At 49.4% G+C, this 16,398-nt stretch overlaps 1 protein-coding gene across 8 annotated transcripts in view; it reads left to right on the forward strand.

Annotated features, from left to right (window-relative positions):
• Window positions 1–16,398, forward strand: part of Kiaa0513 (KIAA0513 ortholog) — an 89,397-nt gene that overhangs the window by 34,425 nt on the left and 38,574 nt on the right. Inside the window, exon 1 of one of the 8 annotated variants that reach the window (XM_050165186.1) lies at window positions 7,968–8,187. The exons of 6 other annotated variants lie outside the window; for them this stretch is intronic. The gene's annotated coding sequence lies outside the window, so the exon portion shown is untranslated. Of the gene's footprint in view, window positions 1–7,967; window positions 8,188–16,398 lie in introns of those variants that run through there. One more of the 8 variants, XM_050165191.1, reaches the window with a different exon arrangement.

Below are 16,398 nucleotides of genomic sequence, written 5' to 3' on the forward strand. Positions count from 1 at the left end.
CAGCCAGTGCTCTTAACAGACTAGCTGGTTTCTCCAGCCCCCTTTATGGTTTTATCTTGTACATCTGTATATTCAAGATGGTACCCATCTTTCAGTCAACTCTTGCTCGGCCTGCCCTGTGTAGCAATTTCCTCAGTGGGGATCATTTGCTCTTAGAGGGAAAGGAAGATTCAGGAAACTCTCAAGACCTAGGAAGCCCCCCAGATCATATAGGCAGTACACTGTTGCTGGCCAGAGGAGACTTTCTGGAGCCTTGCAGGCTGTGTCAGAGGCTCCAGTGAGGCAGCCTTCCACCGTGTTTTCTCATGTTAGGGTGAACTTTTCAGTATAGGTGCCGCCTCAGTCACCCGTACCCCTGTAAGTAACCCATAACGCATGAACTCATCGGTTCACTGAAATGGACTTGAATAGAACTGAATAGAAAGACAGGGACATTAAGAGACATGGGAAAGGAAAGAAACCCCCCGCCCTGGGATCTAATGACCTTTCCTGTTGACTGAGAGTCAAGAAACATCAGCGTGATTGATAAAGCCAACACTGCCTACAGAGATGGTGTGCTTTCCTCCAGACAACGCAGACAGGATGTGAAAAACAGGAAATAAACTGCACACTCATGGCTGGGTTGTTTGTGACTGTGACCTTAAATATCCAGCCTAGATGAATAACAAAAGCTTGAGCACACTTGCACGCACACATACACACGCACACATGCACCTACACGCACATGAGATTAAAATATAATTAACCTTGGAGCTGGCTGGAGAGATGGCTTAGTGTTAATAGCACGGGCTGCTTTTGCAGAAGACCTCATATGACAGCTCACAAACCGTCTGTACTCCCAATTCCAGGGAGTTTGACACCGCCTTCTGACCTTTGAGGGCACATGGTACACACACACACACACATATGCATCCAAAACACTCATATACATAAAAATAAATGTTTAAAAAGTTACCAATTCATATATTTTACTTAACATTTACGGTGTTTGTCTATGTTTTTTGAGGTAGGATCTCACGTAGCGCAGGCTAACCTCAAACTTCCCGTGAAGCCTTGGGTTCCCTCCCCAGCACTGTAGAAGCCCGGGTATGGTAGTGGTCATGATGGTCACGTCTGTAATTCCTTCACTTGGAAAGTGAAGGTAAGAGGAGCTGAAGTTCCAGGTCATCTCAACCCTTTACTAAATTTTAACCTTTTCTTAATCTTGAAATTTTGTAAACTATATCTTTTGAGGAACATAACTTAAAAGACTGAAGGTTCATAAGTGTGGCCATTGTGGAGACACCTAAGCATGATTTTCTGGAGAAGCCCACACACCTGTCCTGAGATTGTGTACTATGCTTCTCTTCTGTGACTGTCTCAATACTTAATAAACTCACTAACTTGGCTTCTGTTTGGCTCATCCTGAAATTCTTTCCCACAGCCAAGTCTAGGATCCTTGCGTTGAAAGCCCCAAACAGGAAGGGAACCTGGGGCTGCTGGTGGCTGTTGGATTGTGTCCCCCCACAGCCACCGACAGAGTCATTTCTTTGGTCTGGGGTTGGTACACTATCTAGGTGAACAGATGCTTGTTCATGTCTGGCCAGGAAAAGTCATGCAGTGGCTCAGAGGCGAATCTAGAAGGCAGACGGGCAGTGTGCAGTGGCTCAGAGATGAATCTAAAAGACAGGCAGGCAGTGTGCAGTGGCTCAGAGGTGAATCTAGAAGGCAGACACGTGTAGGTCATCAGGAATGCCAAGATGGTCTGCTTAATAAACAGAAAATGGCTTTCAGGGGAGGGAGAAGTCAGCTAAACTTGTACATTATAGATCCATCTTTCTGTCTGATGTCCGTGGCCAAGAAACATTGGCAGCCAGTAATGTGGCTCCCTAACATAATCCCAGCGCTTAGGATACAGAACAAAACCCTATCTAAGAAGAGCCACAGAATATGTAAGAAATGATAAGAATCATTGCACTAACAGTCTTTAGTTACAGAGAACTTAAAGACAGGACTTCACAGAACCAGGGACCCAGTAAGGAATGCCAGACAGGCCTACTGCTTTCCTAAGATACCTCAGAGAAATCAGAACATGTCACCCCAAAATACACCTCTAACTCCAAGTGAGCCAAAAGTTATGGGAAAGCTTTCTCTGCCTCCCCAGCTCTGACTGGAGACTTCAGCCTCCTTCACCCAGGAGAGGGCAAAGGAGCATCCTGTGAAGTGCTGAGAATATAATTGACCTGCTCGATCCACTGCCGCGACCCTAAACCTGCTTCATCCTGCTCTTCGCAGATGTATTCTTGGTTGACAGTGTCAGAGGGGCTGGATTTGAAGCCTTTCCTGGGCTTCCTCCATGTGTCCAGTGAAGTGTATGGAGGTAAATGCCTGCCTGTTTTTCTCCTGGCAGTCTGTCTTTGTTCCAGGGCTCCAGCCCAGAGTTTAGGAGGAAGAAGGAAAGGGCGTTTTCCTCCCCCGTGTGCCCACCCTTTGGACCCATTACCAAGTCTTTCACAAGAAAAGGGAGAGTGACAGGCCCCTCCTCTTGGTCCTGTGAGCCACTCTGAAAGCCAGGAACCTCTGAAGTAAAAAACAATGTCCTCTTAGAAATGCCGGCAGGAAAGAGATGCAGTTTCTGGGGCAGGTTCCATCAGCAAATGTTCTTCGAATCTGAACTAAGCTTTTTGTTTATTTATTCTTTTTTGAGACAAGGTTTCTCTGGGTAGCCCTGGCTGTCCAGGAACTCTCTCTGTAGACCACATTGGCTTCAGACTCTGCTTTTAGAGTGCTGGGATTAAAGGTATGCACCATTACCGCAGGTCAGGTTTGTTGTCCACACCCTCACCAGCATCTATTTGTTGTCTTCATTATTGCCATCTGGCTGGGGTGATGGACTCCCACTGCACTGGGCTTGAGTTTCTCAGATGGCTAATGAGGTTGGACATTTTCTTCATGTGCTTACTGGCATTAAAAAACCCCTTTAAGTGTTTTTAGCCCATGACTACATAGTGGTTTTTACTGGGAGGGGCACGTGGGAGATGGAACCGAGGGGTTTACCCATGCTGGGCATGAGCTCTACCAAGCCCGTTAAAAATATATATATTTGCATATCTTTGTGTAGCTCAGAGAACAGCTTGTGAGAGTTGGTCCTCTCCATCCACCATGTGGAACCCAGAGCTTGAACTCGGGTCATCGGGCTTGGCAGGAGGCACCTTCACCTTTGAGCCATCTCACCAGTCCGGAGCCTATTTTTAAATGAATCGTTGGAAATATAAGAAACCCAACAAAACAACTGGCAAAACACTTGAATAGGTTATTTCAGAAGAGACACTCCAAAACACACTGTTTCTCATTTGCATTAGTCAAACTCAGGCCACAGTGAAGTACTGGTCATGATCCCCCCAAAAGGGCTGCAATGAGAAACGGATTCAAGATTCCCCACACTCTTTGCTGCCGGGACAAGACAGGACTTGATAAACGTCAGCGTATGCTCGCCTACAGTACTGCCCCGAAGAGCCTCACACTTGACAGAACCTACATGTTCCTGACGTACAGGGAAGATAAATGTGTACAGTAGAAATAGTCTGAAGTAATGAGAAGGAAAGCACACACGGGCGGCAGCGTAAGTCACAGAACACGGTGTTACATAGAGGCGAAGCACCAAGAATGCTCATTGCATTCCTGTCAAAAACACACAAAAGTAGCCTCCGCCAAGCCAGGGCTGCTGTGCTCCACTCTCGGGGAGGTACAGGAAGCAGTGATAATCTGCCTTGTGGCCTGGGCTTGCAGCAGGGTATTCTCTTGACGAGAACCCATCTCGCCATTAAGATTTGTATCCTCCTTAAGCAAATGCTGGAGAGGCAGAGCCCCTAAGGCAGCACCCTGGGGAAGCAGAGATGTGTTCTGGAAAGCTGCCTGGGTTGTTGGACATTTTCCTCTTAGTTTGTGGGGATGAGTCTGTCAACAGCCAGATTAGGAAGACCTGATGACTGAAACACCCCACCCCACCCCACAGTGTTGAGCAAGGCCCCGGAAGTCAAAACCCGAAGTGGGGCAATGTGTTCCTCAAATCTTTTGTTTTGGGCACTTCACCTCACCTGTGGGCAGAGCCTGCTAGGAGTGACCTAGGTGCTTGGTAGGTAGAGGGCTGGGTGAAACAGGAGCTTGCTGGGTGGATTGGGTACTTGGTAGTATGGGTGCTTAGCAGCTCAGGTACTTAGGAGAGCAGTGTTTGGCTCACCACGTGTGCCTGGAGCTGCTCCTGAAGCTGGGCCTATCCTTGCTGCTCTTCCCTGCACGGCCCACTCACGGCCATGTCTCTCAAGACTAACTGAAGAGCTCCCGTGCCCGGTCCCCTGTAGAACTCCTCCCCAGTTGTACTCCTGTCGCATTTCATCCCGTCCTCTTCCCTGCAGCCTCTCTCCCCTGGTCCTCCATTTTCCACTCATTTACACGATTCTTTTCCTCCCCATGAAGCAAACTCCACAGAAGGCAGGAGGTATGTTGAGACCTTGGCAAGTGCTCTGTCCTGGATACCTGTTGCTTCCCGCTCTTCTGGCAAAAGCATTTCTGTGTCCTGGAAGTCACCTTTTCCTTGTACCAGTTGGCATGATGGGGCTGGCCCAGCCTGCTCTTCAGATTTGTCCAATCCAGTTAGTTATCTTGGTAAACTGGCCTCAGAGACTAGCTCTAAGGATGGCGCACTCCCAAATTCTGGGATTTTGCTGGAAGAATCAAAAAAAAAAAAAAAAACCCTTTTGTCCACTGGGCCACTGAGTATAAGTATATATAGAGATAATCGTGGAACTGCTCGAGGCCATTCTGTGAAAAGTACCTAATCCGAGAAGGAAGTCATTCTAGGCAGTATCTTGGCTAGGGTTTCTGTTGCTGTGACAGACACAGTCCATCACTGAAGGAAGTCAGGGCAGAAACCTGGAGGCAGAAACCCCAGCGGAGTGCTGATTCCTCCTGGCCTGCTCCTCACGGGTTGCTCAGCCTACTGTTTTATCGCTCCTGCCTGGGGTGAGGGGTGTCACAATGAGGTGGGCCCTCTCACATCAACCCAAAAGATACCCCACAGGCCAGTCTGGTGGGGACATCTCAGCCAAGATTCCCTTTTCCCAAATGACTCCAGCTGTGTCATACTGACATAAAACTAGCTAGCACAGGCAGGCCAGGAAGAAATAAATTCTAGTGACATTTTTTTGCACCCCCAGATCCTGCTGGGCCTGCCTCAGAGCTATCTAGTCACAGAAATCCACAGATCCCTCTTCAAAAGGACAATTTGAATTGAGTTTCTTGCTTATAAGGAGGAGAATCCAGGCAGGTCTGATCTATCAGTGAGGGTTCTTCAGGGGAGCAGAACAGAATATGTGCTACAAAAGAGGTATATGAGGCAGCCCTGCATGATAATGCCTGGGCATCCAACAATGGCCACCTGCAAACTGGTGAGTGTGAGAACTTGGTTGGCTTAGCTGTCCCGGTGTGCCCCTGAAGGCTGATGGTCTTCAGTCCATGTTAGAAGGCCAAAGAAGCTGGGTTCTGATGTCGCCAAAGGCTGGTGGCAGCAATGCCATAGATGTGCTCACCAGCAAGGGGCAAAGGTGGTAGGCCAAGGAAGCACTGCTTTGCACTCTGCCTCTTTGGGTCTCCCAGCAGAAGATGCCACCCACCCTGGGGGGCGGGGCTTCCCCCCTAAGTAAATCCTCCAGGAAACACTCTCATACCTGGCCAGAGGCTTGACTCTCAGTTGATCTCAGACCCAAGCAGGCTGACAACCAAGGCTAGCCATGCCCCCTTTGGCTGGAGATGGTATTCCCACCACACCCCTTTATCTGTATGTTCACAACAGGAAATAAAGCAAACTAGCCATCACGGGGTCTTTGACTTTGTTGCTGTTACAAGGCTCTCTCTATTCTTGTCTTCTCAAAGGAAAGAATTTAGTTGGGAGACATGGACAGTTTAAAGAAAAATGTTTTCAGCAAAGCAAAGATTGGAGTGGGCTGTCCCAAAGAAAGAAGCCACCCCAGTGGGTCTGCATTGTGAATTTCCTAAAGGGAAAATTTATGATTGTTATTATTAGTTGTTCCTTTTGAGACAGGCTTTCTTTGTGTAGCCTTGGCTCTCCTGGAACTAGCTCTGTAGACCAGGCTGGCCTCAAACTCAAAGCCTGCCTCTGCTTCCCGAGTGCTGGGATTAAAGGTGTGTGCCACCACTGTCCAGCTGATCTTATGATCATTTATGAGGTATGGTGACTCTTTTCCCCTCCTGAGTTATGATTGGACAGATCTCCCTTTTAGGATATTCCCATGATCCTCTTGAAAAGCCCATGGAGTAGTTAACACCGGAGTGTAAATGATAGCATGAAGAAACAAGGGTCTTTTGAAGATGCAGACATTTTGTTAGTGCCACGTGTGGCAACCGGGAAAGGTCTATGGTACCGTAGTCTGATAAAATGGATAACCTATCTGCAGACTCAAGGATGTTTACCTGAAAAGGAGCATCCTGGCTGCCAGAGAATGCAGCCTCAGTCCCTTTCGTTCTCCTTGCCTATCACGTCTCGGGGCTTCATTTTTAGAGGGGTCACAGATGTTTTCTGAGCCATCTGCCCCGAATGCTTCCCAGGGTGATACCAAGTTCACTGGTCTGTGGCTTGCAGAACGTTCTTCCTCATTTCAAAATGTCATGTCATCTGCCTCTGTCCAACTTCCTGAGGTCAGAGGCCTGCGTGGAAGGCAAGCAGGGTGCTGCTGAATCTCTTGAGAAAGAATGATGTCTCTCATATGGCATATGACCCTCAATGATTTATTCCAGTTCTCCCCAACAGCTGTCCATGTGAGGTCAAGGCTGCAGGAGTTGGTACCTATTGCCAGCTTCCTTCATGGAAGCAGGGAACTGCAACCCAGGCAACCGTCCTCTTCCATCCTGCAAGTTTTCTGAGCACCTACCTATCTTAGCGTCCTCACAAGCATGAAGGCTACAACCTACCCTCCCACCTCCAACGCTGGCACTAAGCTCTCACCAGGAGGTCTAGCTTCTCCTGGGATGGCTACGTGCACCTTGAAGGTTCCAAACTCTCCAGGAACGGCAGCTCTCAATCTTTTCTTCGCTCTTAAATTTTCCTAAGAAGTCTTAGCGGAACAGATGTTCACATCCGCCATTAGCAAAGGGGCCAGCGCTTGGCTACACTACCTACATCATCTTCCTGAGTAGCCGAACTCCAGTCCCACTGCCTAACATTCGTGGCTTCAGAAGATCCCTGGAGATCGGCCTTGGTTTTCTTTTTCTCTTCCTTCCTGGCACTGGGCATGGGAGCCAGGACCTTGGCCAAGCTGGGCCAGTGATCCGACACTGAGCTCCACCCCCAGCCTCTTTGTGTTTCCCTGATGAAGAGATGTGGGAGAAGCTGTATGGCTGGACGTTGTGTTTATTGCCGTTTATGAAAAGAGCCAAATCTACCGGCCTTTTAAGACACGCCTTTCAGAAGACAAACGGACTTAGCCTGCCACCCGCGCTTTCAAAGGCGTGTCGGTCCAGGGGATCTTCGCTAGGACTCTACTACCCAGGCAGGGTCAGGAAGTGACCTGAACCTGACCTGGAGGAGCTTTTCCCTTTCCTAAACCACTTTTGCGCGCAAAAAAGCCCCGCCCTGGTCATTCCCCTGCAGGAACTCTGTTCCGCAGCGAACCCGCGCGGCTGTCAGGCTGCACCGGGACGAAGGGGCGCTCCTGCGCCTGCGTCCAGGAGCCGAGGGAGGCGGGGCGCTCCCCGCAAAGTGACAGCTCGCTCTCTCTTGTAGCTTCAGAAGGACCCGACTGCTCTCTGGCGTGTCACGTGGTGCTCCAGAGGCGGGGCGCCCCGCTCACTCCGGGGCTCGGGAGAACCCCGCAGCTCGCGCGTCACGCGGGATGGGGGGCGGGGTTGGGAGGGGCGTTCCCGGATGACTGACAGCGCCTCCAAAGGACCCGGCTGCTCCGCGCGTCACGTGGTGCCTAAGGGGCGGGGAGAGCCCCTCTGATTGACAGCTCGCTCCGCCGCGCCTCAGAAGGGACAGGGGGACGGCTCGTCGAGCGCGGCGCATTCGCGGCAGCTGCGGACCCGACGGCGTGTCCGCCCCTTGCCCGGTCCCGCGGGCCGCCGCGGTGAGAGGGCCCCGGGCTGCGGGGCTGCGTTCTCGAGGGTCCAGGCGGCGTGGCTGCGCGGGGACGGGTGAGGAAGCGTGATGAGGGGGTCGCCAGCGGCGTGGGCGGGTCGGCTGGACGGTCGGTGCGGCGGGCAGGGCTGTCACTCCGCCAACCTGAGTGCGGGGCCCGCCGGGGGCCGCGAGATGGTCTGAGGCCACGGCTGCACGGGGCCGCCAGGGAAGGCTCGGGCACCGCAGCAGCTTCTAGGATGTGGGACAAGCCGACCCAGCCTTGCCCTGGTCTGCGTCTCCCCCGAGTTGCGGGTTGAGACGTGGGAAGGTGACAGGGTGGAGGAAGGAGGCTCGGCCAAATGCTACACCTACAGCGTGAGCGGGAGCGCGGCTCTGCCGGCACAGGTGCGCTGGCGCGGGCTGGGTCCCCGACGTGGAGCTGTCCGGGTGGTGAGTCAGAGGTAGAGGTGAGCTGGCAGCTGTCAAGTCGGGCTGCCCTCCCCAGGCTGGGATCCAGCCTGTAACCCGATGCTGAGGTTCTGATTCATCCCGTTCTGCCTCCTCCCTGATCGTGAAAGCAGGGCAGACGCACAGCACGAACTCCGCGACAGGAGCAGAGAGGCTCCGGAGCCTCGTCCCTTCCCTCTTTCCCACACTGTGGTCAGAAATAGGGATAAATAGGCCTTTGAAGACCAAGATGGCAGATAAGCTGATTAGGTGGGCTCCATGGAAAAAGTTGACACCGGAGATTTTCTTTCCTCCTCAAACACTGGTGACTTCTTGGTTGGTGATGATGGGCTGGCTATCTCAGTCTCTGTTGCGTTCCACAAGTTCCTTGCAATGGTTGGCTTTTGGTGGTCTGTATCAGATCATGTGGAGTGGATTTTTTTTTTGAGAATGTCACAAGTATAAGCAGTGAGATGGGCATATCAGAAGTCTTAGAGAAACTGGAGTGAGGTATCTCTACAGATGCTAACTGCATTTTTACCTTCAAGGCAATGGTTGTTTCTTCAAAGGTAAGTTGTTTTATAGTGCCCCCAAATGGTGCTGAGGGAGCTGCCTTTAGGAGAGCCCCTTCCCCAGGGAAACTATAGAATGGGCAAGTCATGTGGATACCTGGCGGCGGGTATACCTGGATACCTGGCTTTCTTTCCTTCCCTCCCTTCTCTGCATTCCTTTCACAGGAGGTTAAAAGAAATGTGAGGGGACTGAGAGAAGGCTCTCCAGTTAAGAGCATGTTCTGCTCTTGCCGAGGACCACAGTTCAGTTCCCAGCACCCACCTTAGCTGACTCACAGCCACCTGTAACCTTGTCTCCTCAGAATCTGACACTCTCTTCTTGTCTCCTCAAACACTTACACTCACATACAGACCCAACATTAAATAATGTCTAAACAATGCCTAAAAAAATGAAATATCAAAAGCCAGGTACAGGGGCATAGGCTTGTAATATTAGCACCCCAGAAGCTGAGGCACAGGTATCATGAGTTCAAGACCAGCCTGGGCTGTATAACAAAACCCAGTCAAAAAAGAGGAATCAAAAGCAGAATGACAGCACTTCAGGAAGGAACAGCAGTAGCAGTGTAGCTTCTACTGCCACCGTGTCCTCTTGCTTTGGTAGCTTACAAAGTACTTTCAACAGGAGCTCTTAGTTCATCCTCATTAATTCGGGAGTGACAGATGGCATTCCTCCTGATGAGGAAACCAAGACTCACTTGTCCATGGCCACTTAACTTTGGAGGCAAAGAAAGCTTCACAATAACTTGGTTGCTACAAGTGCTGACCGTATAGTACCTCACCACCCAAGGACAGTAGATGGGTCTGAGTGGATGTTGCCTCCTGCTGGGCTGGGGGTGGTACTGAGTGGAGCATCCTTCTCTGCCTTCCTTGCCTGACTGACAGTCAGCCTGGCTGACCAGCCAGCCGGCTCACCATACTGTTACCACTCCCTACACACTCTGTGGCAACTCAGATTTGTTTCTAGGCTTTGAGAAAGCCAGTAGGAAGTGCCTTGCAGAGCATCTTTGCTCAAGTGCCCAGTGTTTCCAAACAGGCCAGGTGTCCTCAGTTATGACGCAAGATAGCACAGACGTTCCAGGGATACGTGCACCAACGATTTCTCCTCATCTCCCACCTGGAAGAGAAACATAAAAATCCAGGCAGCTGCTGCTGGCTCTGCTGGTCTCACCTAGATTTTGTAAACGGCATTGTTTGAGGTTTCGTGGCACTTTTTTTTTCTATTTTTAGCATACACAGCTGTTCTTGTTAGGGAAGAACAGCTTTTTATCCCATTCTCTAAATCCGGGCATCACCACAGGACTGCTGGGGTCTGCCTTGTGTCTGTCTCTGCAGGCCAGTGGTTCAGGCCAGACTGAAGGCCAAGACAGTCTTGGGCTCGTGTATCAAAGCCAAGGTCTGGCCTGGAAGGTTTTGTTTGCTGCGTGCCTCAGAGACTGTGTTCTTTTCATGAAGGTCACAGGAAGCCACGCAGAGTACTCACTGAGGTGCAGGAATTAGGGCTGGTGAGCCAGGAACATCTCGATGGCCAGAATTACAGAACATTCAGAACTGTTATTGGTAAGGTCCCAAGAAGCAAAGGACAAACAGTACAGTTGGAAAGGCTGCAGTTTGGAGAATGCCACGGTCTCTCAGGATGAACTTTCTCTGGGCTGCCAGGTAGTGACACAGGTACTGACTGATCTCACCTGTTTCTCCAGTGTCAGCAGCTACCCAGTCACTCCCAGAGATCCCTCTTTAAGCGTGCCTCATTCGCTGTGCCACAGAGCCTGTACACTGGTTGTTCCTCCCTCCAGATTTCCCTGTAGTAGCCACCTCCCTGTCATTCAGGTCACCACTCCTATATCACATGTTAAATGAGATCTTCCCTAATGGTCAAAATGATCTTCCTATTTGCCCTGGTCCCCAGTCCACTTCCTGCAGCATATTGTACTATTCTTTATCTGTATTAGAAATGACTTTGTTTCTTTGAGAATATTTTTTATTATCTTTTCATTTTCACTGCTTGCATCAACAGGACCAGAATAGTGACTAGCTTGTAGTTAGTGCTCAAAACATATTTGCTGTGGGGCTGTTTATTTCAGTCAGAGCCTTGCAAGATGGGAAGTCGTGCTGCTGAGATGGACACTGAATTGGTTTTCTCTGATTAGAGATAGCAGCTAGCTGGCAGCTGACCATTGTGCAGAAGAGTTCAGGCATGGGTGGCTGGGAAGGAAAGCCAAGTGATGGGCTGTGTCAGCCTCCTGGTGCACCTAGCTGTAACAAAGTGCCACAAACTGGGTGTCTTAAAAAAGATAAATGTATTCCCTCAGAAGTTTGTAGATCAGAATTCCAGAGTTGAGGCATGAGCAAGGCTGGTTCCTTTTCTGGAACTCAGAGGGAGATGACCTGGTCTTTCAGTTTCTAGTGGTTGCTGCTGAGCCCAGGTATCCTTCCCTTATAGCTGAAGCACTCCAGCCTCTGCTTCTATGATCACACAGTTATCTTCTCTTGTCTCTGGGTCTTCTCTTAAATGGACATCAGTTGGACTGAATTTAGGGTCCATGGTATTCCACTGTGGTCTCAACCAACCACATCTATGACTACCCTTTTCCAAATAAGTTCACCCCAAGAGATTCTGGGGTTAGAACCTCAGTTGGCTTTGGAGGGGGCATAATTCAACTTAACATCTTCCAACTGCAAGATCTAGTGACCTTTAGTTGGGTGTAGTGGCACTCACTTGTAACCGTAACACTTGGGAAGCAGAGACAGGAGGATTGCAGCAAGTTTGAGGGCAGTTTTATATTAAGTTTGAAGTCAGTCATAGCTATAGAATAAGACCCTATTTCAAAACACTATCAAGGAAATAAACTAAAAACAAACAATCCCCCCACACACAAAATGTAGTGACATTTTAAAGGGCAAAATTGGTGGATGGTGCTTGGTGATGTTTGGGGACAATGACAGTGATTTAGATGCTTTCTTGGGAAATGTCCACGATCTTCCCAACCTTCAGGGAAAGCCTGTGTGGTTTGCTTCATGGCAGGTCCTGGGACAGGATTTTCTTCCTTGGCTTTTTGCTGGGTTCTGCCTGATGGAGCAGAAATAGCTTGTCAGTGTCTAGCAGTAAGATGAAGATATTCCATTTCTGTTCTGTTCACTGTGGACTTCACACCTCTGTGTGGAAGAGGTGCTGACAGGGAATCTGTGCCCTCCCTGAATGGTTCCCAGAGGCAGCTAATGAGCTCTTGGGGTGTGCAGTCTCTGACCTTGACTCTCGACTGTGCATGAGCTTTCTGGGAGCTCCTGTCAGAATGGTTGAAGATTTATGGGGACAGAACATTGTTCCTCCCTTCCTGGTTCTCTAAATCCTTATCTTGTTTTATTTTGCTTTGAGATGGGTTCTTGCTGTGTAGCCCAGGTTAGCCTATAGCTCACAATCCTCCCTCAGCCTTCCTTCTACTGGCTTCACAAATCTGTGCCTCAATGTCTAGGTTGCTAGTATTTTTTGATTAGGTAATCCATGTGGCTGATGCCAAATTCAAATGCTATCAAAAGATGCTAATGAAAAGTTGCTTTGGTCATCCTTTTGTACTTCTCCATCTCTACAAGGCACCATTCCTGTCAGCATCTTGGGGCTCCTTCCAGAGACCTGATGCTCTTTTGATGTTTTCATTCCCAGTCGATCCAGGGCTGTTGCTGTCTCTCCTCTCAGCCTTCTTTCTTCTTGCTCTTCTGTGCCCAGTGGACTGGCTTGTTCCCATGTCTTCAGAGATGATGACACTACCCCTGCCAGGAGTTCTATATTGGGAAGGAACATGCTAGAAGAAATGACTCGGTGGTAGCACATTTGAGACAACTGGGAGGAAAGCGCTTCTCTGGAAGGGTGGTTCTCAGTGTCCTTTTCCTCCAACCTCATTAACTAGGTTAGTGATGACAGGGATGAGGACAAGGGACCCTGGGGGCAGGGGCAGCTGATCTTATGTTCTAAGAGTGTGAAATTGTCCAGAGTCTTATGATAGCTGGTGCTTATTATAGGCCATACTCTGCCATGACAAGCAGTGTGAGTGTGTTCAGCTTTATAGGGTTGTCACCTCAATCCCCACAAAAACAGTCTGGTAATATCCCAATTTACAGTTGAGAAACCAAGCATAGAAGAGCCAAGGAATTTGCAAGTCCAGGCTTCCTAGCTCTGGACCTGGCTCTCAGCTTGTCTGCTGCTCTGGTCTGAGCCCAAGTCACCCGTGAGATCCCCTGTTAGTGTGCCTCTGACAGGTGCTGGGGACAACACTGACCCTCTGCCCTCTGTGCCCAGGCATTCCTGTTGCCCTGCCAGCCCTGACCTATTTAGTCTCTAGGTCTTATGGCCCCCTCCCCACCAACAACTTTGTAGCCTGGCTGGGTGGGTCTTCACCCACTTCACTCATTCTCTTACCTGGCCCCAGCACTTCCTAACGCTTTGGGGATGCAGAAATGCTTGAGATAGAAGGCTGCAGAGGGCTTGAAAGCCCTGACCTCTCCAAGCCTGGATGCTGACTTACTGCCCAGTTCCTTCTGTGGAGATGCTCAGCTCTCTGCTTCAGTCCCAAGAGCTCGCTCCTCATGTGTCTTCTGCCTCCTCTCACCCTCTCGCTGCATAGACCTTAAACAGCCTCCTCCCTCCCCTCCCTCTTGTATGTTTCCTCCTTTCTTTAAGAGCTTGTAGAAGTGCATTTTACACATTATAGAATCAACCAATTTCACGATTCAAGTATTTTTAGTAACTCTACTGAGTGGTAAGACCATCGTCATAGTCTAATTTTAGACCATTTCCATTGCCCCCAAGAAAGCAAGCTGCTAGTGATAGAAGTCACTCTTTGTCCATCCCTGCCCAGGAGCTACCATTTTGTATCCTCACCAGAGTTGTGCCTATTCTTGGCACTGGGCAGTAGGTGACCCTTTGTGACAAATGTCATTTCTAGCTCAACCCTATTGGAGCATGCACCAGTCTTTGCTCCCATTCAGTCATTGTTCTGTCCTGAGAAAATGTGGTGCCTTCTGTCCCTCTGTCCTCCTGTCCCACCTGCCATCTTGCAGATATACCTCTGCTGTGAGTGGGCAGGTGAGTGAGGGCACCCATAGCATTCTCGTTGTTTCAGCTGTGGACTTCGGTTTGGGGGAATAACATCTCTGGCTGGTTTGAACCCATGGTCCTCCTGCTTCCACCTCCCAGTGCTGGGATCACAGGCATGTGGCACTAGCCTGGCTTAATTTGAATTACATGAATTTGTCCATGAGTGTCTTCTTTCTGTCTTAGGATCCTAGTAGGGTCCCTGTTGCATTTCTGTTTTAGCCATCTCTGCTGGAATTCCTCTTGTCTTGCCTCTACATACACATGCACGAGTGTGAGTACACACACACACACACACACACACACACACACACACAAGCATGGTGGTGCCTGTGAGAATCACCAGCTTTGAAAAAAGAAAGGAACAAGACAATGTACACGAAGCTGCCTGCTGTTTTGTGGAGGGAGGATTGTCAGGAGTAAATGCTGCTATGGATCTTGGCTATGTGGGCTCCTTCCAGAAGCTTTTTCCAGAACTGGATGGTCACGATCCACTGCAGGGCAGGAAAATGTCCAGCAAAGACTGGGGCAAGGGTTGTTTTTCTCTTAGTTACCACCCCCGTTCAGGGCATTGTGCTGTGTGCAGGGGCTCCGACCCAGAAAGGTGTGCCAGAGACATTTCCCTGGCCTTTGCGTCTTAGGCAGGCATGATTCAGAGCAGATGAGTCACAGCTGCAAAGTAGCCACTGAGCTTTCCAGAGATGGGACACTGGAAAGAGCAGTTCCAGTGCAGATGGGAAATACCAAAGCAGACAGGCACTAGTGGCTGATGAGCCAACATGATTGAACTGGGAGGGGTAAACCAAAACTGGAGTGCAGAGCTGGGGTTCCAGATGAACTCCGGAAGAACAGGAGCCCCATCCTGGAAAATCATAAATGTTAGGAATGGAGAAAATGAAATCCAAACAGTATCCAATCTGAGATACATTCCCCTAGTAATTTGGTTTGGGGTGGTCCAAAGGAAACAGAAAGCCGGCTAATAACCCAGATTAATGCTGCTTCTACTCTGGAATCAAGAGCATGCTTACAGCTTGGATTGATGGTGCATGGCTATAACCCTGGCATTCCCAGCACTGAGGGTTCATGGCTGCAAGTCTGGGGTCAGTATCTCTTCTTGGTATCCCAATTTTGTTCTGCTAGTATGCAGTCTGTTTCATGACCAGAGTGGAAATCTGCCCTAGCTGATTGCTTCTGGGATATAAGCCTGGATCTTTAGCCTAGCCTCAGGGACTAGCCTGGAGTCCTCCCAGCCCCAGCTCCTGACCCGGGCCTTTGCCTCACTGTGGGCTACATGGTCAGGTTCCCTGCTTTCTCAAGCTGGAGTCTCCCTGCCCAGTCAGTCATTCCTTCTCACTCAGCATCACTCAGTAGAAATTCAAGGTACGCCTCATGGGTAAATTGTTCTAGAAGCCACATTAAGCTTCTTTAAATAAAGGAAACAGTAACATGAATTTAATGATTTTTTAAATATAGCAGGTATAACCAAAGCATTATTTCCACATGATATAGTTTTTAAAAGGTGTATTTATTTTTATGTATGTGGGTGTATGTATGTCTGTGCAGCACATGTGGGTATGGTGCCCATGGATGACAGACAGATTATCAGATCCCTCGAGACTGGAGTTACAGACAGTTGTGAGGCAAGGCACTATATGGGTACTAGGAATCAAACTGGAGTCCTCTGGAAGTACACAGTGCTCTTAATGGCTGAGCCATCTCTCCAGCCCCACTATATAGGGTTTTGTTTATTTATTTATGTTTTTGTATTTTTAGATAGGGTCTCACTATGTAGTTCAAGTTGACCTAGAATTCACTATCCTCCTGCTTCAGCCTCTTGAGTACTGGAATTACAGGTAACACCACCACACCCACTTCATGATAATTATGACTGAGCAACTTGAAGCTCCTTTCTTTTTCCTCACATGAAGTATGAAATCCGATGGTCCTGACATCTGTTTGTACTGACACACATGGCTATCGTCGCTGGGCAATTCAGCTCTGATCTGTTTACATTTGTGTTTCATTCGCAGCACTGATGATGGTGCTATGGTTTCTGCGTGTTTTTCGGTGCCTCTGACTGAAGCAGAAGCTCCCTGTTTGTCTTGTAAATGCACAGCAATCTCTGCTCAGCATCTCAGCGGGCTTGTGGCCAAACACATAAAGTCTCCACTAAGCATGTA

The sequence above is a fragment of the Alexandromys fortis genome, unplaced genomic scaffold (genome assembly GCF_014885135.2).
Source record: "Alexandromys fortis isolate MF-2015 unplaced genomic scaffold, M_Fortis_MF-2015_v1.1 scaffold_165, whole genome shotgun sequence".
Lineage (NCBI taxonomy): Eukaryota > Metazoa > Chordata > Mammalia > Rodentia > Cricetidae > Alexandromys > Alexandromys fortis.